This window comes from Rhipicephalus sanguineus, chromosome 3 (assembly GCF_013339695.2).
Source record: "Rhipicephalus sanguineus isolate Rsan-2018 chromosome 3, BIME_Rsan_1.4, whole genome shotgun sequence".
In the NCBI taxonomy this organism is placed as follows: Eukaryota; Metazoa; Arthropoda; class Arachnida; order Ixodida; family Ixodidae; genus Rhipicephalus; species Rhipicephalus sanguineus.
Window position 1 is genome coordinate 218450364 of NC_051178.1, and position 24776 is coordinate 218475139.

Here is a 24776-nt window from a genome sequence, read left to right on the forward strand (position 1 = left end):
GATAGAGGCCCTATTTTAATGTATTGCCAACTTGAGATCGCTCAGTTATACGTGAACACATCGCGAGCCCGCGCGACTCCCTCTCGCGTACAGTGTTATGGGACTCATGCACTACAAGAAACACTGACCAATTATATATGCAAGTAAAACAGGGTGAGCTTGAACTGAATATGTCAGACGATAACATTTAACTAACCTACGTGGCTACAGAAAGCCTCGCGAAGCTGATAGTATGTGTACACTGCGGGCCAGCATTGAAAGCGCGAGTTGCCACGTATTTTCACGAAAACTTCGCGTCTCGCAAGAACGAATCAGATTTCTCGTGTCACGGAGGGCCCGATTTTTGCACTGATACAGGGAACATGCAAAGTCGTAGTGTTCCTTTCTTACCAACTCGTTAACACTGAGGCTAGCACAGCCGAACAAGGGAGCGACTGCACAGTGCCGCCATTTTGTCGTCTACTAACCCTCCTCGAGAGGACGCTCGTGAATTCCGCTCGGTGGCGCGACAGTCTATGGGCATTGCGAATAGCCAGTCGATCGGCGAGCCTTGACGTCATCGACGGCGTCTTGTTGTTGCTGCTGCTGAGATGGTCGGGCACGTCGCTCAGCATCCTGGCGAAGCCGCTTTGCTAGACGTTTCTCCCTTTCCTCCAGTGTCCCCGCAGCACGTTTAGCCTTCCTCTGTTCATTCTTCGTACGCTGAACCGCTAATTGCCAGGCAACTACTTCGGGATCCGATGACATAAGCTTCTCGGCTCTTCTGCGCCGTTAAGCAGCATTTGCGCTCTCCTCCATGGCGTTACCCACCTGCAAACGCCAGTCAGAGGCGCTTTCAAGCGGTACCAGAGCATTGTCAGACGGCGACTGCACAGCGAAGGCGAATAGCTGCGCGCGCTATGGCTACGACGTCACCCCTCTCGAATGCGCAGAGCAGCAGCGGCGAGTCGCGCGCGCTGGCGCCAGTCTGCCTGCCCGGCTACGACGCCACTCCTCCCGCTCTCCACCACCAGCAGCGGCGGGCCGCGCGCGGCGGTGGCGGAGAGCGCGTGAGATGCCGGCTCCGCACTCATTCTCGCGCATGCGCAGCACGGCTCATAATGACCCATGCGAAACCGGCTCCAGCTAGGCAAGTGTAGCTAACGCTACAAAAGGCGCCCGGTGGCGCTGCTTTCGGCGCCGTCTTTGATTTCGTCTGCTTCAACTCATGCGATATGTCATGCGGCCCTCGGCTAATGTAAACACGACGCATATTAGTAACTAAAGGTTGGTTTGTAAAATACTTTGTTTGGCTGAGCAGTGTCGTCGCAATTTAGCAGACGTTGAAGCTTTCGACCTAAAACCCAAGCATGCGTTTGTATGGCAAAATGAAATACGTGAGACACGCATTGAGTGTCTGACGTCGCAAACACGATTGGATCGAGCGTTAACGCAAATTCACTGTGGGAGAGGCAGCGATCGCTGCTTATTCTGAGGCCGACTGTAGCTTATAAGAAAGAAAAAAACATTCGGCAGATGCCACGCGTTGTGGGAATCGGTTTCATGCGAAGTAGTCAGCGAGTACTTCTATGCTGTATTTTATGGTTTTCAGCCAAGCGTTACGAAGTGTATCGATGTGTTTTTGTAAGTGTAGTAGCTGTGTGCACATCGTGGCTTACCAGGCACGTCGACAGCACTGGCGTTTAAAGGGTAACTTATGGTGCGACGTAACGTTAGCCCTCACGTTAGAGTACATACGGCAGCATTATCGAAACTGAGTGGAATTTATGGTTCAATCATGTGAATATCATACATAGCTTTGGGTAATGTATTCCTCCTGGGTCGAGCAATGCTTCAATATAGCTTGCGGAGTCATAGGAATAGAAATGTAATGCTAATTAGAGACTGCTACAAAAGCGGAGTCAACACTGGAACCACAGACGTTAATCTGATATGACGCCTGTATCGTATGAGAACATATGTAGTGTTTATTGCTTTCTTGTATAATTAGATAGCCAGCACCACGCGCTCGGTCCCGTGTCCTTTCTTGTGTATGTTCTGCTTTGCGCATTAAAAATCAATTATGAACGTACACCAACTTGCCCAAGAAAAAGTTCTCCTAAACCACAACCACAATTGACTTTCCACCGAAATTATGCCTACATAGGCTGTTTTTCCAAACCAGCTTATAGACATGCAGTGGCTCTGTAGTAGTATAGTTGATTGCCACGTGGTATGCTTGGGTTCGATTCCTGCTGGGATCCTAATTTTATTCTTTCCATTAGTCAGGTAAACGCTGACGATGTCGCTTTTTCTTAACGCTCTCGCATTTAAATTACCAATGTCTGTTCTCGCCGTTGCTGGGTAGATATAAACTGTCGATCACATGTGGCGCATACCCTCACACCGCGGCCCGTGGTTAACGGATATGTGCCCCACGTGTCTGGAGGAAAGGGTTTGATGACGTACGCGACAGGATTTTCACGGTATTCATGTCACGACCCGACAGTCACATTTGTGAAAGCCTCTTACCCTACGATGCAAATATTGATCTACACGAAGTTAAGGAGGCGATCATGAGAGCACCCAGACGTTAGGCGTCTAGATAGAGTGATAGACAGATAGGTAGATAGAAACGCTTAAAGTGCCATAGGTTCGCTATGAAATGCTTCGCATTTGTCACAAATTAGCGTGTTATAAAGCGCGCGCGCGGCCGCTTTCAAGCAGCTGCGAGACAGAACGGCGCGAGCCGCGCGCCCAACAAACGCGAAAGACGAAAAAAAAACAAACATCAAAAGACGCCGGCGCGCCGCATCCTCCTCACCCACTGGAGCCAGAAGCAGACAACACGATCAACGCCCGGCAAAGCCTGGATGTTTCTAGAAGGAAGGGAGGACGCAGCACCGAGCGATGCCACCGCGATTCGAACCTACGAGAAAGCTCTCGCCCTTTCTCTAGCCTTAGCTGTACTGCACGCCGAAGAACCCTCCCGACGCTTCTAGAAACCGGGGGAGAAGGGATAAAAGCGTGCGACGACGACCAGTCGGGAAGTCGAGAGCGCAGTGAAAGAATGAGCGAGTCAGTCGGCCCGGCGATGGTGAAGTTACGCTAAGTGTGGCTCCGTTAGCCAAAGAAGACGTGTTTATGATGGTGTGCGGTCAGTCGATCATCGATTTGGAAGAATCCGATGACGACACCGTGTGAGCCGTGACAAGTTGCGACGACGGTTGAGCTACGACGATCAACGCTGGAGCTGGCGTGAGTGTTTCCTAGAAGAGAAGCATTTGATTACCGTCCAAGTATTGCGGACTGGATACGCCATAGTATATTCAGGACTTTAACGGTCATTGAATAGTTGTAGTGCATGCGATTGCATTTGTAGCGTGTGATCTGTTTGTTTAGCTCCCGTTGTGTAAACACCATCAGAGTTATATTGTGAAGTTGTAACTGGTACCAGCCGAGTGTGCATGTGTTTGTATTATTTGTATTGCCTTAACTGAGAATATACTTCGTTTTCGTTTGTATTGTAGACTCTCGGCTCTGACTCGGTCTTTGGACCACAACCGGCGTTCGCTGGCGCACCAAAGGACCAACTCTAAATTGTCCGCGCTTTCGTGGTGCGTTTTCGGAGGGCCGTGACGCCAGCCCTTAGAATCCGCCTGGCGATTGCCATCCCCATTAACGGGATCAGTGACAGCATTAAAAAAAAACTGTGCTGAGGGAGGCTCGGTCCAGGGCTCCACTGGCACTCGCGGTCCTCACTTTGCGCGTCTGTATCAAGAGCTTTAGGAAGCTCACAGATCGATACTGCAAACTACCGTGTGGTACACGCACGAGAGGCCTTGCAAGCAACAGACAAAGCACAGCCAGGCAAGCAAGAAGGTAAAAAAACGGAAAAAAAATTCGACAGATCCCACGCGTTGTGGGAATCGGTTTCATGCGAAGCAGGCACCGAGTAGTTCTACACTGTATTTTATGGATGCCGGGTCGGCTCGCTGTCGTTCGGCGAAGTCGTCGGCACTTATGGCTCCCAAGAAGCTGTGATCATCCTGGTCGTCGGGCGGTGGTGGGTCGATGGGGGCACGAGACAAGCAGTCGGCGTCGGAGTTTTTCCTTCCGGACTTGTACACGACGTTAATAATCGAATTCTTGAAGTCTTAAGGCGCGTTTACACTAGAACGACACGACACCGATTTCGGCCTTCCGACTGTCGCCGGGAGTGTCTTTTGTCGTGCCGTCGTCCTATTTACACTGAAACGACGCCAACAATCGGACGATCGTCTATGAAAGACGCCGTCCGCATCTTATCGTGCTCCCAGCCTCTCGTCGGCCGATTCTCTTGTCACACAGAAGGCGCGCACAGCGACACCGACTAAACTTGCGCGCTAAAGTTGAAAACGGGGGAACACCTGCAGCTCATTTCGGCCGTCCTCCCTCCTCTACCATTGTTCCTCTCGGGGTAGCGGCGCGGCCCCCGCCACCCCTTCCGGCGTCGGGGACGGGGGTGCGGGCACACAAAGGGAAGCAAAGAAAAGACGTCGGAGGGGTGCGCGAGATGCCCATTGTCAAATGCCCGAGTATGTCGAGGGGGATCTCCCCCAAGATCTACCCCTTGGACGTTCGAAACGACATGGGAAAATTTTCGCTCGGCCACCGATCTCCCGAAGACCTCCCGACGACACGTCGGCCGATACGTTCTGCTAGTGTTTTTGGTCTGCCATCATGTTACACTACTACGACATGCTGTCTTTGGAGGCGTCGGCGTCGTTGTCGGCCTAGTGTGACCAGACGGTCCGGCGACATCGTCGGCGGGCGACTCGTCGGACGACCGTCTGCCTCGTGTCTGCGTCGGTGTCGTGTCGCTCTAGTGTAAACGCGCCTTTAGGCTCCACCATGCGAGGCGACCTGAAGGGTCCTTCAAGTTAGCTAGCCAACAAAAGGCGTGATGGTTGCTCACAATTTTGAAGGGCCTGCCGTAGAGGTAGGGGCGAAATTTTGACGTAGGTGAGAAGTACTCCGCGCCTTGTAAAGGCGCGTTTACACTAGAGCGACACGACACCGATTTCGGTCTGCCGACTGTCGCCGGGAGTGTCTTTTGTCGTGTCGTCGTTCTATTTACACTGCAACGACGCCAACAGTCGGCAGATCGTCTGTGAAAGACGCCGTCCGCGTCTTGTGCTGCCAGCCTTTCGTCGGCCGATTCTCTTGTCACACAGAAGGCGCGCACAGCGACACCGACTAAACATGCGCGCAAAAGTTGAAAACGGGGGACCACCTGCTGCTCATTTGGCCGTCCCCCCTCCTCTACTATTGTCCCTCTCGGTGTAGCGGTGCGGCCCCCGCCACCCCTTCCGGCGTCGGGGAACGGGGGTGCGGACAGACAAAGGGAAGCAAAGAAAAGACGTCGAAGGGGTGCGTGAGATGCCCATTGTCAAATGCCCGAGGATGTCGAGGGGGATCTCCCCCTTCGACGTTCGAAGTAACGCCATGGGAAATTTTCGCTCGGCCACAGATCTCCCGACGTCCTGCCGACAACCAGTCTCCCGATGCGTTTTGCTGGTGTTTTTGGTCTGCCATCATGTTACACTACTACGACATGCTGTCTTTGGAGGCGTCGGGGTCGTCGTCGGCCTAGTGTGACCAGACGGTCCAGCGACATTGTCGGCGGGCGACTCGTCGGCCGACCGTCTGCGTCTGCCTCGTGTCTGCGTCGGTGTCCTGTCGCTCTAGTGTAAACGCGCCTTTAGCACTCGAGAGTGGATAGACATCTTTGCGAGTGATCTTAATCTGCCGACGATAATTCACACAGAAGCGGATTGCCCTGTCGTTCATGCGTACTAGCACCACAGGAGACGCCCACGGACTGGGGCGAATGACGCCAGCATATCGTCGACTTGCTCGCTAATTACCCGTGGCCGACACGCGGTATGGTCGCTGGCGTAATGGAGGATGGGAACCAGTGTGGATTCTGTGAGTGATGCTCACCGTACGTCCCAAGGATGGTTGGTCGCAGCCAAATGATGACCGAAAATTCTGAAGGAGGGCGAGGACCTGGCGGCGGTATGGATTCGGCAGATCGGCGTCCAAGGCGGCTTCAGGAACGTCTGACGACGGCCAAGACAGTGACGGTGAGGTGCAATGCTCGGAAGAAGTGAGGGCGTCGAGCTGATAACAGGGCGTGTCGTCGGAAGTCTTAAGAGTCTCAAGATACGGGCACAAGGACCGATATTTTGGGCGGTATTTCCATGTTGTATACAACAGTGAGCTTTGCGGCTTTAGTTGCAGAAGCGTCGGGCAGTACAGATCCAGAGAATGGGAAAAGCGCCACTTCAGCTCGGGCACAGTCTATGATGGCACGACGTTGCGACAACAAGTCCCAGTCGAGGATGATTTCATGGGAGCATGTAGACAGCACGAAAAATTCGACAACGTATACAACGCCTTCAATGACCACGCTTGCGGTGGACGCAGCATACGGTGCTACATGCCGCGTACTTGCAGTGCGCAGTAGCATGCCAGATAGCGGCGTGGTGACCTTGTGCAGTTTTCTACAAAGCTTCTCGTCTACGACAGAAACGGCAGCCCCAGTATCAATAAGCGCTATAGCGGCAGTTCCTTCAATTATAACGCCTAGTAAATTTCGCGGCGACTGTGCAGGACTGTGAAGTTGCGAAGCTTGCAGTTCGTGCCTGCGGAACTGCAGCAGCTAGTTTCCCTCGCTTGGCGACTGGCGACGACGTAAGGGCGAAGGCGAGCGACGACGTGGGGAGGGTGATCGATGGTTGGCGAAAGGACGTCGAGGAAGGGGCGAAAAGTCTGGGTTGGAACGCATGGCATTACCGGTATCATCATGCGAATAGCCGTATCCAGGCACTGCAACAGTTGGATTAGCAGAACGCATGCGACGATTGCAGAAGCGTGCGACGTGGCCGGCGAAACCGCATGCGAAGCATATGGACCGGTTGTCACGTGTGCGCCATTGTGTCACTATACAATGAATATGAGTGTATAGGGTGTTTTTTAGATAATGCAGATTTTCTATAAAACTTCTTGAAAGCCACGCTCCTGTTGTATTTGCATACGTACATATATCTTGAGGCGGAAATACTTTGCCGCAAAGTGACATTGACAAGTTAACAAAAATTCGCTAATTAACTTTGAGTTATTGACCTGAGTGTAGTTGATTATATTAGAAAGTTGTAGTGCATGATAAGTTATGGAATACCCATTTTTTAGAAATCACAGAAGTTGCACGTAGTTCGAGATATTCATAATCGGATTGCAAGGGCGAAATGGTAACTCGGCGACCGCACGACGGCGCGCACTGCTGCGGCGCCGCGGATGGCCGCCGCGGAACCTGTCGTCTCGCCACTGTAAGTTCTCTTCTCCTCGCGCTCTCCTCGCTATCGCCGTCTTTCATCCTGTGCTGCACTTCGCGTTCGCTCTCTTTCGTCCTCGTTCGCTCTGCCTGTTACGACGACGCCGCTCAACGCAGGAAGGGGCGCCTAAGCTGCGCTCTTAAAAGAAAAAATTCACCGCCATATCCACGAAGTGAATGATGTTAGAGGAGCTTGCTCGGAGATGATCGGGTAACCCGCGAATGCTCCGTGCACATTCCTCTACCATAATATATAGACGTGACAACGTTATTATGCATACATTACGTCCACAATGATTTTTAACTTACGGTTGGATGCACTATGTACATTTTGATGAAGTATATATACATTTGGATGAACTATAAACAATATATATACACAAAAGATGTTGTTTTACCAAGTTCAAACACATTCCTCTACCATCGTATATAAACGTGACAACGTTGTTATATATGCATTACATAAACAATGTTTATAATGTAAGGCTGGATGCTCTATATACATTTTGATGAAGTATATATACATTTCGATGAACTATGAACATTATATATACACAAGAGATGTTGTTTTACCAAGTTCAAGAAGGGCGTCCCTCGATGAGTTCGGGGACTGGTTTCCCTTTAAAGATGATTGCTTTATGATGGATGAACTGTGTGCATCACATATACACAAGAGATGTTCTTTTACAAAGTACAAGAAGGGCGTCCCTCGATGAGCTTGGGGACTCGTTTCCCTTTAAAGATGATTGCTTTATGATCAGTAAAGTATGTTGCCAAGGGATCATCGATGATGGGAGGCAATGGAAAGTTCGAGAAGGCAGCATCGATACAGGTGCCCCTGATGGTGGTGGGACGTTTGCAGTCGTACGATACGCATCGGAGAGCGTAACGTGATACCATGTGTTGGCTGGTTATTGGCAAGGCGAGATCTTCCCGAGCTGCTGCTGCGTTGCGAGCACGTCGCGCTACCGCCGTTCATGCTGCGCAGCGGCAACGAAGAGTGAGCTCCCGGCGAAGAGAAAGGAAGCCAGCGAAAGGAGAGGTGCGGCCCTCGAGCAGTCGCGCTTGCGCCGAGCGTGGTGTGTGCCGCCTTGAGCGGCGGCGACATCTAGTGAGCATTCTTGAAATCACCAGAGAGAGCGCAGCATGGCGCAGCTGCGCCGAGCGTGGTGTGTGCCGCCGCGCCGACGGTCACGCAGGTGAGGACAAGGCGCGAGCATAAGAAGCTTGGCGAGCAAGCTCCTAAAAAGCAACAAACATTATGGGTAGACTGGGTAAACTTTGGTAAGGATCGAGACATCGGCGGCGGCACGTGTTCGACGCCAGCGCGTGTGACGACACCGCGCGACAACGGGGGAGATGAAGCTGCGGATATTGCCCGTTGTCACAGACGCTACATTGATTTCGACTGTCGCCACACCTGGTGCGCAGCAGTGAGGGCAGACGCGAGGCGCCAGGTGTCGCGACAGTCGACATCAATGTAGCGTATGTGGGCAACGATTGCGCGCAAAAAGACGTCGGCGACATCACGCGTTCAACGTCAGTAAGCCCACTAGCCCTTTTCTAGTTCACTACCGCACTACTCATAAACTGTGCCGCCACACACACGCACACAAGAGCAAATGGTGACGCAAGCAGGCGCGAGCTCTTAGACGATTTTCCGCAGCGGCGCATGGGCGCTCCCATGTGTGATCACGGGATCGTAACTGGCCTTCCCCCAGCCATCTGCCCCAGCCAACGCATTCAGCCAGCGAAGCGGCCGTGGCGGTGCCACACACGCCGGTTGCAGCAGGATGTAAGCAAGTCACATGCTTGCGCAGCAAAATATATATTTCTACATGTAATCGCCTCAAAGCTGGTAATGTTGAGAGATTTGCGTTTCTTTTGGTACGTACTACGCCACAGCGAAAAGTAACATGTTTAATATACTTCGCAGTTATGGCGTAGGTCTTGAATTGTTGCATTAGCCATAGAGTATCCTACACTATATATTAGAGGGAACTCTGGCGCTAGTTTCTATGGGAGCTGCAGTGCAGGGCGGTTCAGCCAGCATGGGAATGATGGGTAGTACACGGAATTTGCATAAACTTGGTTCTTTCGGCTCCGTTCGGCTCTGCTTTGTCGCAAAACAAAGTTCAGCAAAAGTCAGCAGTTACACTTGACCACTTTAACTATTTTAGGCTCATCAATTCAAATCTGGTGACAAAGTTCACAACGGTCTATTCTTTTATCCGAAACGAACGCCAAAACACAGCAATAAACAAAGCCACAAGTGCGTTCGAAGCTGCAAGTCCGAAGATTAGACAAATCCGTGTACTACCCATCATTCTCATATGGTGGCTGAATGATCGCAGCGCCACAGTTCCCTCTAGGTAATTGTAGGAAACTCGATGCAGCTACTGGCGGTTGCTAATACCATAGAGTTTCCTCTATCGCCTTGATAGCAATAAATAAATGGCTAAATCGGCTATAGCTTAGTGTCAGCTCACGCTGGGGAAAAATCATCAGGTATGCTTTACCCTTATGAAAATGTGAGACGAGTTCAAAAAGAAAGTCTAATGACTTCTGACATTTCAGTCATTTGACGCTCTAATGTGCCCCTTTAGAATTTTGTAATGTATTTGAAATGCCATTCAAAAAATTGGCCGCGTATCTGCGTGCTTCGCTGCAAATGTCGTCTAAAGACGATAGAAGAGGCGCTGCGTGAGATATGGACGCCATCTGGCAATACGTCGGGAAACATGAGTGCTGTGTTGCGGGCTGGTAGTCCCGGCGCAGCGGCAGGCGAAGACCGGCGGTGACCAACGCGACCAGTGGGGACGCCGGCCAGCCAGAACACGCTGTTTGGCGCGATGCGCCGAAGGAGAAGAAACGTCCGCACTACACGAGTACTCTCCACAAACTCTCTTATTGACACGTCGCCTGGGTAAAACAGGAATGCCAGAGCGGCGCCCCCTGTCATTCGTACAATGCAATACTGAACCGAAACCGAAACACAACATGTGCTTGTGCAGAGGGCACGGAGGAAGACAAGTTTCAGCGCAGTCGCATTTTCAGCGCAGCTTATGAAACTAGGGTCTTTAAAATTGCGTATCTATGTATTTTCTATTAAAGGAACACACCACCTAATACTTACCTAATGATGTGGCGCCTCAGATATGCGTAATATTTACTTTTTGATCGACAACGTTCACAAGTATGAACAGCCGTACCAGTTTAAGATGGGTGGGCGGTAAGCAAGTGGTTCAACTTTGGCCGGGTGGCTAAATCGGGTGACGTGCCGACAAACAGAAAGACAGACAGAAAGACAGACCAAAATTTCTGCGTTTAAGTTCCCCAAGAAAGACTATCGTCTTTAAAACATATTGGCCAGTCATTCTGATGCGTATTAACATGTGATAGTCTGATGCGGATTAACATGTGATAGTCTAGTTAGCATGAAACTACCTTTGACATCAAAACTCATTTGATTCTCTAATGTAGTTCTTCAGAATTGTTTTAATGCACTCACAATGTCATTCAAAAACATATTGGCCACCGTCATTCTAATGTGTCCTTATGAGTGACTTTCTTGTGAGTATGAAACATCCTGTTTGCAATGACCCTCGGCCATGCTTATGCTTCGTGGCCAATGACATTCATAACATTCCTGAAACAGAACTATTACAGTGCATGATAAGATTTATGATATGTCCGGATGATAGTACCGAATCACATATTAGTTGTGCCTGACAATGTGTTTGCTGGTTGATACACATGCAGCCAAGCATCATACACAAAGTGCATGTATGCACCTTCTACAACACTTGTGCTGTGCAAAGACATTTCTCAACAAAAGAAAATGGATAAAAACATTTATTGACTGGGAAACATGCCGAGGTTAAATGAAAGAAAAATATGGTGTACACCTGTCATATCTTCGTTTCATTTAATCTGTCTACTTAACATTGATGACAGATTGCTTTTGATGCGCAGGGTCCTTGTAGGGAATCCATGTATGTGTATCCATGCATGTGTATCCTGCACGAAAGATCGCAATAAATATATGAGTTGCAAAGAAAACTTTATCCAACACATCGTGCACCTTAGAACACTTAGATGTACTACCAAGGCCCCGTGCAGGTAGTTGACAAAAAACACTTTTGTGAAGTTAGAGTTAGTCAAAATTGCATCTTATATCGCATTTACAATCGAAACTTTAAGCAAATCCTGTTAGAAAACAGGAAAACAACACAGAAGGTCAAGTCCAGCATCAAGTATACATTAATGGAGTTACGTCTAGGGTCTTGTTTCTTTGATCTTAGAATTCCCTCAAAAAAGGTGCAATAGGTTCATGAGCAGGCACAACATGTCCAAGCTTTTTGTAAAGACTGAAAAAAATGCCTACCATAAAATATAAACTCGACCAGGCTCACAGGTAGAACGCTCCCATCTTCTTCTGCAAGCTGTCGTCTGCTTCAGTTCCACGAACAGGTGAGATCACCGGGTACATATGTAAAGGATACCAGAAAACATTCATGAGTTGGCGCACCACACAGACCTTACAGCTCACACACAATACATACAATGTACTCAGGCAAGTCTATGTTTATATACCAGCAACGGCCTTGAATGATGGACTCAGATTGCGCTATAAGAACAGGTATAACCTGAGCAACGGCTCATGGCAGACAACTGTAATGGTGCCATTGCAAGCCGAACTTTCAGAAGCTTATGTACTTAGTAAACACTATGTGGTTGGAGAACGCAGATTACCATATAGGTCATTTAAATGACGAAAATTACATCAGCTCTGCTACACAAAATAAAATGCATAAATTGATAAAATAAGAGTATGTGTGGCCCATGTGCACACTCCATAATGCCGAGCTTTACATATTGTATTATAGGATGAATTTGAGCCGTTTAGGAAAGTAATTCTAGTCGTGTTAAAGCCAATAAATGCCTGGAATATCGGTTTGAATTTCGGTTTGAAACTATATAACGACGGGAAAAATATTTCACATCATTTTTCTCAAACACAAATATTGCAACAAAAGGCACCTTGCCAAACGCAACTAACTGGCATATTTGTCTAGAATTGATAATTATAAACATCTTGTGCTACTTCAAATTAATGTACACATGGTGTTAGTACCAGAATATAACGTAGTTCACTGACTTGTATTATCTTCAAGTGGGTTCACCCAACGCAAGTTCGTTTCTCGTAGCAACAACCTTGCACAGTCAGATTAAAATCGTAACCATAGTGCAACTAACTTCTAAGAAAAACAAGCGCGGTGCAGTAGTCGCGGAGAAAGCCACAAAGACACGCCACTGCAGAGCACCGCGCGCGCATGTGGAGCCGCAGCGTGTTTTTATATCTTCCTCCCCGCGTACTACATGCCAATTATTACTGAGTTTCCTGAAGAGTTACTTCATTTGTACCTGCATCATGAGAAGGCTAGGCGATGAACGTTATGTTTAAAGCAGTTCTATTTCCGAAGTGATAAGCCATCGTACAAGTAGCTTCAGGCGATGATCTCGTGCAGTATACAGCTGTAGTCGATTTCAATAACTTTCGACGACTCTAAGAAGTTTATTTACAGAATAACAACTGGGCTACAAAAAAATCGTGCAAATTATTCTTCCTTCGGTTTACGATCGCTTCTGAGCGGCGGAATGCCAAGAGCGGGCCACTTTCTCTCTCTGCTCGGTCGCGACCCGTCCCCTCTCCGGGAAAAAGCCATGCTCTCAGTCCTCCCCTCCTACTTCACCTCCCCCCTCCGGTCCCCTGCGCCCAAAAGGGCAACGCGAGTGTTCCCTGCGACACCTACATCGCGCAGGCGTCCCCAAGGTCACCCAGCTCCCGTGTAGAGGAGCGGCAGTGGGAAGCGGGCGGGCCGAGCGACAGGCATTCTTGGAATCGAAAAACAGCCAAGGAAGAAGAGCGCCATGACAAGAAACGCTTGCGTTACAGAAGCGAGCGGAGTATCTCGCAAAGCAACGCGCCTTCATCCACCCGTTGCAGTTGTAGGTAGTGAACGCACATGGTGAATGCTTCATGCAACCGTATAAAGTGCACAGAAAGCATTGAACATAGCGTAAAACATACCTGTCTATCATCCTTCCTCTGGCCATCATCCCCGCAGAGTGAGACACACACCGCCCAGAAGATCACACTCGGTTCCTGCGTAAAAGACGTCATGTAATGAAGTAACCTAGCTGTGTAATTCAGAAATATTCTAGAACTTACCAAAATCAGGCATCCACTGTGCACTCTTCAGCTTTACCGTCCACAATGTACCGTACACTCGGCGACAGTCTTGTCAAAAGTCAAAAGGCTGCTGTACGTCCGCACTCGCCGTCAGTCACGAGACTAGGACCTAGATCGTCTTGGAAGGTACACTTGATATTGAATCACGTAACCAACGTGCATAATCGATAAACGTGGTAACGAAGCATTGTAGAACACAGCATGGCACACGCACACAAACCGCACGCACCGCGCACCCGTCAAACAACTAAAGCGCCCCCCATTGGCAATGAAGGGAAGGCTACGGGGGCGGAGCTACTGCACATGTACTGCTCCGCGAAATAGTCCGGTTCGGCGCGCGTTTCGAATTTAGTTTTGGTTTTTGAACCTTCCGTACCTCCTGTGACAGCCATTTCATTATTCGAGCGGCCGTCTCGGGCTTATAAAGCCATTTGCTAGTGAAATTCGTCAGAAGCTCCCTCGGCGAGTCGTCGGGAAAGCTGGAGGGTGACGAGCGCTCACTTGAACACGAAGGCACTGTTTTGACTGTGAGGTGCACGTAAAGGTGCGACGTTTTCACAAGTGCAAAAACGAGAAATGACGCTGCATAAATCAAAACAAATATAAATATCTCCTTGGTGCGCGCTGACCCTCTCTTCAAACAGCGCTCCGTAGCAAATAAAGCAATGTTGTTGTTTTTATTTTCACGCAAAAAACACAACGCAATTGTGGGACTATAATCTTCAATGGTAGCACACGCGTAGTTCGGCTCTCTAGCCTTCCCTTCATTGCCATGAAAAGTTGTCCGCGAGTATAGAAGACCGGTTGCAACTGCTTGATTACACTAAGATGACTTCATAAGTGGCAGTAGTGTCGTGTCACTGTACATAAAAAAAGTGTATTTATGGCTTTTTTTACACCCGTGTGTGCATGTTGGGAATGTGTTATGGCTGTTTGATTTTGTTATACAACTATACATTTTGTTTTGGGGAAATGAAAGAAGTTAGAAATGGGCAGTTTTCAAACTCGCATCCCAGACGACGGTCATCTCTAAGTCCTTACTCAAAAGAAACGCTTTTTTGTTTCAAGTTACTGCCCTCTCCCGTGGATAGAGAGAGGTAGGGATTGTGATGGGAGGAGGAAATGGGTAGGGTGTGATAGGCGACACCCAACGTTGCGCACAGAGGAGGTGAATGGGACAAGGAAGGAGTGAAGGGAGAGAGGAGTTGACGCCGTGGAGAACGGAAGAGAGTCGCGTGGAGACGACATTACGAGGGGGGCGGGGCGGGAGAAGGATGTACGCGACGTTGGGCCAAATCGAACTTTGCTTGTCGGCTGCTTCTGACCAGCGTTGCAACAGCGAGGAGAGATAGAGACAGTAGTTTGAGGTTGGGAAAAACGCTTGTCCGCGTATCTTTGCAACCAACAACATTCTGTTTTGGACATATATGTAAGTGCACCGTGCATAAGAACAGTCCCTAATTTTTATCACAACAATAACGAACTGTTTTTTCTGTACGTCACCCATTGTCCACAGTTCCAATTCTTCTCTGCTCCGAAAATCCTTCGCGACGCCGTGCGGATAATCCCTACTCTCCTCCGTTAATTTCTACTGGACAAATGGGCAACACGGGCCCCTGAGCGAGTGTTCGCAGTGTCACTTGATCATATCTGTTCATATTTGCATATGTGATCGACTCATGCCTTTTAAAAATAAGGAAATGCTTACTTCTATATATACGGCAGGTAATATAATGAACCTTGCTGCGGTCGTCAGGAATTCTTCGATCGCCGGTGCATGGGCGATATATGTAAAATATTTACGCATTCTACTGAAACACAATATTTGTGTACATTGCAACACAAATTGTTTATTGCATGTAGTCTCTGAAAGACGAACTTGTCTATTGTGATAAACTGATTTTACGGTGGCGATTAAGGCTATTTAACTTCTTTGTTGTGATGCGCGTTTTGACATTAGGAACGACAACTGAAAGTCTGAATACTTCAGTCACCAGAAATTAAAGTGCACAAGGTCATTTGACTCTCCGATGTACACTTAATTTTAAACGACATTAGGCTTTGCATGTCTAATGTCTCTCTAGTGACTCATTAGGAGCGCACCTAGTCGACACTAGACACTCAAGACTCATTTTCATAATTGTCTTTATTATTGAGATCAGCTGCGTTTATTCAGCCATGCCTGCTCAGCTTGTCTCCGATAATATGAGAACGAATCTTGGAACAAAATACCGACGAATACATTGCTCTGGTAGCTTCCAGACGCAAAAATAAAGCAAATAAATGAGTAGGTTTCGAAATTACGGGCCACACAGCGTAGGACGACGAGGTGCTGAATTCGAGGCAGAAGTAAACTGCATCCGCAGGTGCCGCCATGTAGAGTTTTCAGACGACGCGACGCATATTGAGCAGCGCTGCCCACGGTGGTGGCGCCGTCTAGTTTTGATTGAAAAAAATGTCTATATGGGTAGAGTGTACTAGAACAGGGGAGTGCTCGGAACGGCCGCAGCACCAATGTACAGACACGGCCGCTGGATGAAAAAAAATTGCAGTGGCTTAGCTCGGCTACGCCAGGATATACGTAGCGTTAGCAAAGGTTCAGCTGATTATTCTTAGCTTTTCAGATTGTCTAGGATTATTAGCCTTCTTCTGTTCATTCTTCGTACGCTGAACCGCTAATTGCCACGCAACTACTTCGGGATCCGATGAGATAAGCTTCTCGGCTCTTCTGCGCCGTCGAGCAGCATTTGCGCTCTCCTCCATGGCGTTACCCACCTGCAAACGCCAGTCAGATGCGCTATCAAGCGGCCCCAGCGCAGTGTCAGGCGGCGACTGCACAGCGAAGGCGAATAGCTGCGCGCGCGCCGGCGCCACTGTGTCTATGGCTATGACGTCACTCCTCTCGAATGCGGCGCAGACCAGCAGCGGCGAGCCGCGCGCGGTGGTGGCAGAGTCTGCGCGCGCGCCGGTGCTAGCGTGTCTGCAGCGCCTACGACGCCACTCCTCCCGAACACGAAGACCAGCAGCGGCGAGCCGCGTGCGGCGGTGTCGGAGAGCGCGTGAGATGCCAGCTCCGGTGACCCAGCTGTGTGACATCACTGATCCTCGCGCATGCGCAGCACGGCTCATGACCCTCCACGCGAATAGACTCCGGCTAGGCAAGTGTAGCTAACGCTACAAAAGCGCACAGGTACCGCCTGCCAAGTGCTCCGAAACCGGCGTGCCTGGGCTAGTTTCCCGGACGCGAGTTTGTAATATGCAGAGCGCTCAACGCATGGCAACGGCAGTGGCACGCTATTGGCTGCGCGCACACAGGGACGCCGCTGCGGACTTCCGCCTAGCAACGGCCGCCACGACGAGACGACGCGCTCTCCTTCTCGGGGTGCCTTTCGCGGGAATTTTAAACGGTGAACGCGGCCGCCGGGCCCCGTGGAATTTTCGTCGCCGCTTGTGAACTGCTACTGCTCTCGCGTTGACCGAAGACGCCGTCGTCGCTGTAGGGTTCGAGTGTGCTTTGTGCATTTTGTTTTGTTATAACAGTGAACACGTTCGCCCATGAACATTTGTGTTGACTGTCTTTTGTGCCTTGGCGCTGCAGCAAGACGCGTTCGGCCGTTGTGTTCCACTGTGCGTTTCTTTTTTTCTTTTTTTAACTGTGAACGCACTCGCCCTTGAATATCTGTGCTGTCTGCTGTGTCTCTTGAGCCCTCGCGTTGTCGCAAGACATAATCGTGGTTGTGTTGGACTAATTGCTTTTGTTTATTTTTTTAACGCTGAACACGCTTTCACGTTAATATATGTGTTGTCGCCAGTGTTTTTTGTGATCTCGCGTTGTCGCAAGACGTGATCGTCGTGGGTTCGAGTGTGCCTAGTGTTTTCTTTATTATTTTTTTTTCGCGGCTGTGTAGAAGTTTACGGCTTGAAGACAAACACATCGTGGGTTGTAGACTTCGTGAAGTCAACAGCAAGGTGTGAAAGGTAATACAAAAATGGTGTTTCATAACTTCAAAAATCACTTGCGGCATCTTCTGTGGCAATTTAACATCATGCTTTGGGGATAATGTCCAATGATGAGCCGTCTCAATTAGGTGGTATTATGTGTGCACTTGGCCCCCCTTATACGTGGCGTAAGCGGTTGGCGAAACAAAATCGAAAAAGTGCCGCAGCCACATAAGTAATTGTGTTCTAGTTATTTTCATATGTTATGGCGCAGGTACCATAGGATGGGAAAATAATGAGAGCAATCAGAGCGCAATGTGAACCAGATCTACATTATGATTGGATCTCACGAAAGTATTCCACAAACCTGCACATTTGGCCATACTCACTTAGGTCAACAACTTAAGCCTAGGAGAAAGATAATACAATTACATCTGATACTTCCTGACGAATAGGAAGGTTACCTTTAACATGGGGGAACTCGAGTCTGAGGTGAGGGGCATGGACAGTTTAGTTACACCTCAGGGCTCCATGATATCGCTCATGCTCTTAATCTCATTATGACTCGATTGTCAGAAAAACGTGAAGACATCGAAGGAATCAATCGCTCCGTATACACGGATGATGTTGCCATATGGATCTCGCAAGGCAGTGATGGGTAAATAGAACAGAAGTTGCAGGAAGTGGCAGATAAAGTGGAAGTCTACCTCACAGGCACTAGGCTTGAATTTTCACCAGAGAAATCAGAACTCCTTTACAGACCCATACTTAACAGCAGGTGGCCCAAGAGATACATCAAGGAGAGAGAGTGCGAGGAGATAGACTTGCACGAAAAACGTGGGGGGCATCCCCATCATTGAACAAGTTCGGGTCCTGGTACTCAACATTGAGTCGAAGCGAACTAACAGCAATACTCTTATAAAAATAGTGACTAAGGTCACTAAGGCAACTGGCTGATCAGGAGAATCACAAACAAGTATCACGGAATGAAGGAGTCTAGCATTCTTAGGCTTAAATGGAACAAGACAGAAGAGGACAAAATCAATATGTTCGTAAGGAAAGCTTTTAAGCAGGCCCTAGGCTTGCGCGAAAGCACCAGCATAGAGAGATTAACGCACCTGGGCATGCATAAGACCTTAGAAGGATTGACTGAAGCTCAGTTGGAAAGAATTGACAGCACCTGGACTGACAGAATATAGATAAATTACAAACAATAACTAGCAAGGACCCAAGGTTGCATCGGCCGGAGATTGGGAGCCAGATTGACAGTGCAAATTTACTAAAAAAGAAATACAAACAAAATTCAATTAGGGCAGTAGAACGAGCACAGCTAATACGACCTAATTGAGACGGCTCAAGTGCACACATAATACGACCTAATTGAGACGGCTCATCATTGGACATTATCCCCGAAGCATGAAGTTAAATCACCACAGAAGATGCCGCAAGTTATTTTTGAAGTTATGAAACACCATTTTTGTACCTTTCACACCTTGCTGTTGACTTCACGAAGTCTACAACCCACGATGTGTTTGTCTTCAAGCCGTAATCTTCTACACAGCTGCAGGCGTCTTGTTCACCAGTGATGTTCGCCCGAACCACGTCGCGAGTTTGTAATATGCAGAACGCTCAACGCATGGCAAACGGCAGCGGCACGTCAACGTCAGGCGATGAACTGTCATTGTCTTCAACGCATTCGATCGCGCGGCGCGCCGACGTCTCACATGCGCTGTTTTCCGTGGTCATCGCCGTACAACACCGGCGTTGCAGGGCTGCGAAATGCGTTGGCAAGAACAGCCGCGAAAAAAAAAATAAAAAAAACACAAGGCACACTTGAACCCACGATGGTCACGTCTTGCGACAACGCGAGATCACAAAAGACATTGGCGACAACACATATATTCACGTGAAAGCGTGTTCAGCGTTAAAAAATAAACAAAAGCAATCACACTCTAAGAAAAGATCGAGTAAAAAGGGCGTCTTTTTGTCCCACAACAATAATCGTCATCTGGCTTGCTTGCGTTTCCTTTCTTGAAAACTCGGCGCTGGCCACTTTCCTGCCAAGAATACTATGTCACGCTGATAGCGCGCATGTCGTTCGTGACCAGAAAGTGCCAGGCGCGCGGCGATAGTGCAAGGAAAGGAAGGCAAAATAAATGACGATTATTGTTGTGGGACAAAAAGACGCCCTTTTTACTCGATATTTTCTTAGAGTGCAGTCCAACACAACAACGAATATGTCTTGCGACAACGCGAGGGCTCAAAAGACACAGCAGACAGTACAGATATTCAAGGACGAGCGTGTTCACAGTTAAAAAAAGAAAAAAAGAAACGCACAGTGGAACACAACGGCCGAACGCGTCTTGCTGCAGCGCCAAGGCACAAAAGACAGTCAACACAAATGTTCATGGGCGAACGTGTTCACTGTTATAACAAAACAAAATGCACAAAGCACACTCGAACCCTACAGCGACGACGGCGTCTTCGGTCAACGCGAGAGCAGTAGCAGTTCACAAGCGGCGACGAAAATTCCACGGGGCCCGGCGGCCGCGTTCACCGTTTAAAATTCCCGCGAAAGGCACCCCGAGAAGGAGAGCGCGTCGTCTCGTCGTTGCGGCAGTTGCTAGGCGGAAGTCCGCAGCGGCGTCCCTGTGTGCGCGCAGCCAATAGCGCGCAACTGCCGTTGCCATGCGTTGAGCGCTCTGCATATTACAAACTCGCTTCCCGGACCACCGCCGCGGCGCCACCGAGGAAGGTGGGGGGTTTCGTGCACGCCCGCTGTATCACATGCGCGGCGCGCTTGCGGTAGGTTATGCTTGAGCGCGTGCGTATTCATGTGACGTCCGAAATCTTTTAAAATCAATTTAGTGTGTACATATAAGTTGGTTACCGACACTTCTTGCGCATACTTGCAGCTTTTGGGAATTTTTGGTCTTGCCTTGACCAAGATGCAACTTCGCGCACCGATCGCTTTTTGCGGAAGAAGTAATCGTGGGCATATTTTTCTGGTATCCTGGAAGACCACAACTCACCAACCTGGAGGCGGTGCACCTTTCTTAATGCATCGAAATTCTTTATTTTGGTCCTGAGTGCGTTGCTTCAGATTCCAGTCCGGCCGTGTTCACATGTAATTATTTCATTTCGAAAAAGGGATCCCAGAAACTGCAGCCGCCACTGCTTATTTCACACAAAATAAGATAAATTTTTTCCTTCCTCCACACATGTTAACTCTACACGTACGATACGGTATCGCATGCAGAAGATATGAAATAATGCTTAGCATGTGTGCGACCATCTCATATAAGGAGAATCGAGCCACTTTGAAATTTCAGTGACTGTAGGTTCAATACTGACGATTGGGCGAGCTGTTACGGATTAATTTATATGAAAACGGTGAGACAGAAAGAGTGATAAAAACATGGCTGATCCCTCCGTCATAGGAATCGGTATAACACGAAAGTGAAACGTGTCTTCACAGAAGTAGTGCTTATTGTGTAGTGATATATGAGACCTTGTACAATGCTTATTCGTGTTTGGCAGCTATAGCACCATTTGACGTGGATGCACGCATGTTGACAGCATGTCTCTATCGCGACGACTAACGCCCATGATTATGATTAAACCGTTGTGGTAGCTGACGGTGTGAACATATATTTGGACACAGCGAATCGTGAATCCCGCGTAAGGATGATATCAACAAGCTCATAATCAACACTGGTACCCGGTATGCACTTCTTCAAAGCGTCGTCAATTAAGGAGAGAAACGGCACGGTGTGCGCTTTCTAGTAATGGGTAGCCGACGCCTGTGCTCATGCATACACTAACATACTGCGCTTCAGCAACACGGGAGGTAGAGGTTCGTAGCCTGAGCCGCAAACGCGTGCGTCCCGCTGGTTTCTGTCTCGCAGGCGCTGCTCTCGCTCCACCAAGACACGACATTCGCCCGTCGAAATCGTGCCCTTTCTGCAACGCGTATTGCAGCAGTTTTGTTAGTTGGTGCTCTCGCAATTGAACCAGTCGGTGGCGGAGAAATCCCGTTGGTGCACGTGGAAGCTGCACTACTCCGATGAGCCGACGCACGCTAACACGAAGCGAAAGGCAAAGAAAGACCTTAACCAACGTAACCAGGCCCCGGAAAGTCTCAAGTTTCAGCGATCGCCGCAGAGGGCGAAAAAATCAACCGCGGCGCGTTCCGCCTTCGAACACCGGGAGTGGATCTACTAACTTCTGTGTTAGGTTCGCATGGGCGCCGCCATTCGCTCTATTGCACTTTCTTGTAGGGGCGCCCTTGTCGGAGCCAATTATGAATTCAAAATATTCTTCAAATAACCGAAGGCTACATCTTTGTATAATGCTACACTTCAATAAAACAAATTGCTATTTATACCAAGTGGCCTTGCCTTGACAGGTACCGCGGCATCAATCTTTTGTAATAGTTTTTGCTCCAGCTGACTCGTAATTGTGAGCAGCCTATCGACATCATTATCTTCATTTCAAAATATACGGCGGCAGAGGCGGCGTAACGGCAGGTAACGGTTCACGGTGCATTCGGATGGGTCTCGCGCTCTTTCGTTTCGCTGTAAAAGTTTCCAGCCACTGCCGGCCGAGACACTCGCTTTCGTTCTGTTTGTTTTGACTCGTTGAAAGGATTTCGCGAAGCGCATTTAGCAGACTTCTGGAGAACGAAGGGACCGTTGAAGCGTTCACCGGATGAACACTCGTTTCAAGCCCGAGAATATACGAACCGGTGAGTACAAAAACCCACTGCTTCAGCTTTTTACCAATGACTGTGTGGGTGTCACACGGAGGCGACGCACTGCAATATTAAAATTTTCAACGTGTCAAACTCTGTCGATGAGAAAACATGCCATCCTTGCGGCGTGGCTTCAAGTGGGAGCAAGTTGCTGAGTTTATCGTTCGGTTCACATTAACCAGGCCGCTGCAATAAAGAAAGGCAACTGCATCACCAACGCCTCGCATGTATCTTCGTAACTAGCCCGCATATCAGTGCAAAAAAGATACGAGTTATATTTTGCCGCAGTCGCATTTGAGAAGCCAGGTTTAGAGGTCTGATTTCTCCTGTTGTCAGTTTAGGTTATTTTTACTACACATTTAGTGCAACGAAAGCTTCACATAATTATGAGTGCACTTTCACCTTATTGTGATAAAGAAACCGGCACTATAATCAGAATTTTTTTTTTCTGCCATAGCCTCCTGGCCTGAGTAGGAAACAGCTGTGTGCAGTGAGCAAGGCACCTGCTACATGACACGCCTGTAAAGAAGCTAGCCCGAGTGAAACAACATGCATTATAAGGTACGTTTACATATATGTACAGCAAGCCGCTGTTTTTGTTCACTATGTTTATATGTTTACATTTGCAAAGTTTAATATTCATTGATTATGCTTATCAATATCTGGTGATGTCATTGTTTTTCCAGGATTGCCAAGCAACGACAGGATGACTACCCCCGAATGTCCACTCTGCAAGTGCAGTGAAACATGTGAATGTCTGCTACAACAGGTCATCTTGAACCTCATGCTTGCAAAGTTGTATTTGTGAATGATTTACCAGGCATCTCATGGAGGGCTGCTTACAATCGTCCACAAGCATTAGCTGTTTACTGTGTCATGTGTCATGCAATCTACACTGCAATAGCGTTGAAATTGAACACTATCTCCGTGCATTAGTTGCATTACGTGGCACTGCTGAGCTCAACGACGCAGGTTTTATACCCAGCCACGGTGGTCCCATTTCATTGAGGGCGAAAGGCAAGGGCCCTCGTGTGCTTAGATTTGCGTCTGAAGTTCAGGGAAAAACGAAAGCTTGAACAGACGAAAAATTTGTGAACAAGAGGTGTCGCTGGAGCAAATGTTTCGACAAGAGGTCTTGTCTCCTTCAAGGCTACAACTGCGTTTGTTGTAATTCCAGGCAGTTAGAATCAATCTAGAGTTGCCCGCTACTGTATGACTCATAATCATATCATGGTTTGCATGTGAATAATCAGAAATTATAAATTTAAAGGTAAACATATTCGACAGAAGTCTGTCTGGCTGGGCAAGATTATAAGAATAAAAAGACTCTCCAGCCACGTTAGTCATTAATCTTCTTAATTTAAAAAAACTAACAGCCCGAAAAGGCCTCGAAACGTAAGGTCAGTTATTTTAAATTATAAATCACGTTACAAAACGAACATCACGGCAGTGAGGGGAATTAACAGTCTTTCCAACATCTAGTAATATCTGGGGCTTAACGTCCCAAAACCACGATATGATTATGAGGGACGCCGTAGTGGAGGGCTCAGGAAATTTCGACCACCTGGGATCTAAGTACACGGGCCTCAAACATTTTCGCCTTTATTGAAAATGCAGCCACCGCACAACATAAATGCAACGTTTAGTTGTGCCTTATGAGACAGTTTACAAACTACGCTCAAAACTGTTTTGCCTTAATTAACTGTGTTTAGATCATAGAAGTTTACAAAAAGATACGACAGAAGCTTTACAACGCTGTGTTCAATTACATTAGCCTTTGCACATATGTTCAATGCGCTCCTTCAAGTTATTGGTAGTTTTTTTATAGCACAGAAACGTTTTAAATTTGTTTGAGCTCACCTACTTCTGCTGTTTGATTAAATTAACATGTCACAAATATAGCACCTACCACTATGAAGTCTGTGGACTAAAGTCACGAAAAAAACGTAGGAAATCGAAGACGTAATTGAAAACATACATGAACTTGACTTATCCACAGCCACACTACAAGATTTTAGATATTTTCACGGGGTCGTGACGTCAACGAAGGCAGCAGTCGGTGTGTCCAAGATGAAACTTTTCATTTGGCCGAACTTGTGGCCGGGAAACGAAAAGTCAAACTACAGCAATACACACTGACAGCGGCGAACAGAGCGTTGGCCGTCAATAAACTGATCCGTGACAAGATGCGTCGGCATTTATACCTGTGGCATCGAACATTCGAGCCTTATCGCTGGTGGCTGCGTTAGTTCGAGAATAAACTGAGCTGTTCGCGATTGCATGCTCCAGCCTAACAGAAGATCCTCAAATAATCTGGAATGTTCCCAGACATTCTGGCGCGGTTTGCGCAACGCGGTAACTACCTGTGCAATGGACCAATTACATAAATCATAGAAAGAAAGGAGCGCGTGTGGCAGTATTTCAAGCCGGAGCTTCTAAAAGTAGCAGGGAGAATACATACTTGAGCTTCC

At 48.3% G+C, this 24776-nt stretch overlaps 1 protein-coding gene and 1 long non-coding RNA gene across 2 annotated transcripts in view; one reads left to right on the plus strand and one right to left on the minus strand.

Annotated features, from left to right (window-relative positions):
• LOC119386307 (retinol dehydrogenase 12) overlaps positions 1-24776 on the plus strand; it is a 282881-nt gene that overhangs the window by 170765 nt on the left and 87340 nt on the right. The window lies entirely within an intron of this gene.
• Positions 11229-13489, minus strand: LOC125757764 (uncharacterized). Its single transcript, XR_007415532.1, has 3 exons — positions 13452-13489; positions 11745-11809; positions 11229-11377 (listed from the first exon to the last, which is right to left on the minus strand). It is a non-coding gene; the product is annotated as an uncharacterized LOC125757764 (long non-coding RNA).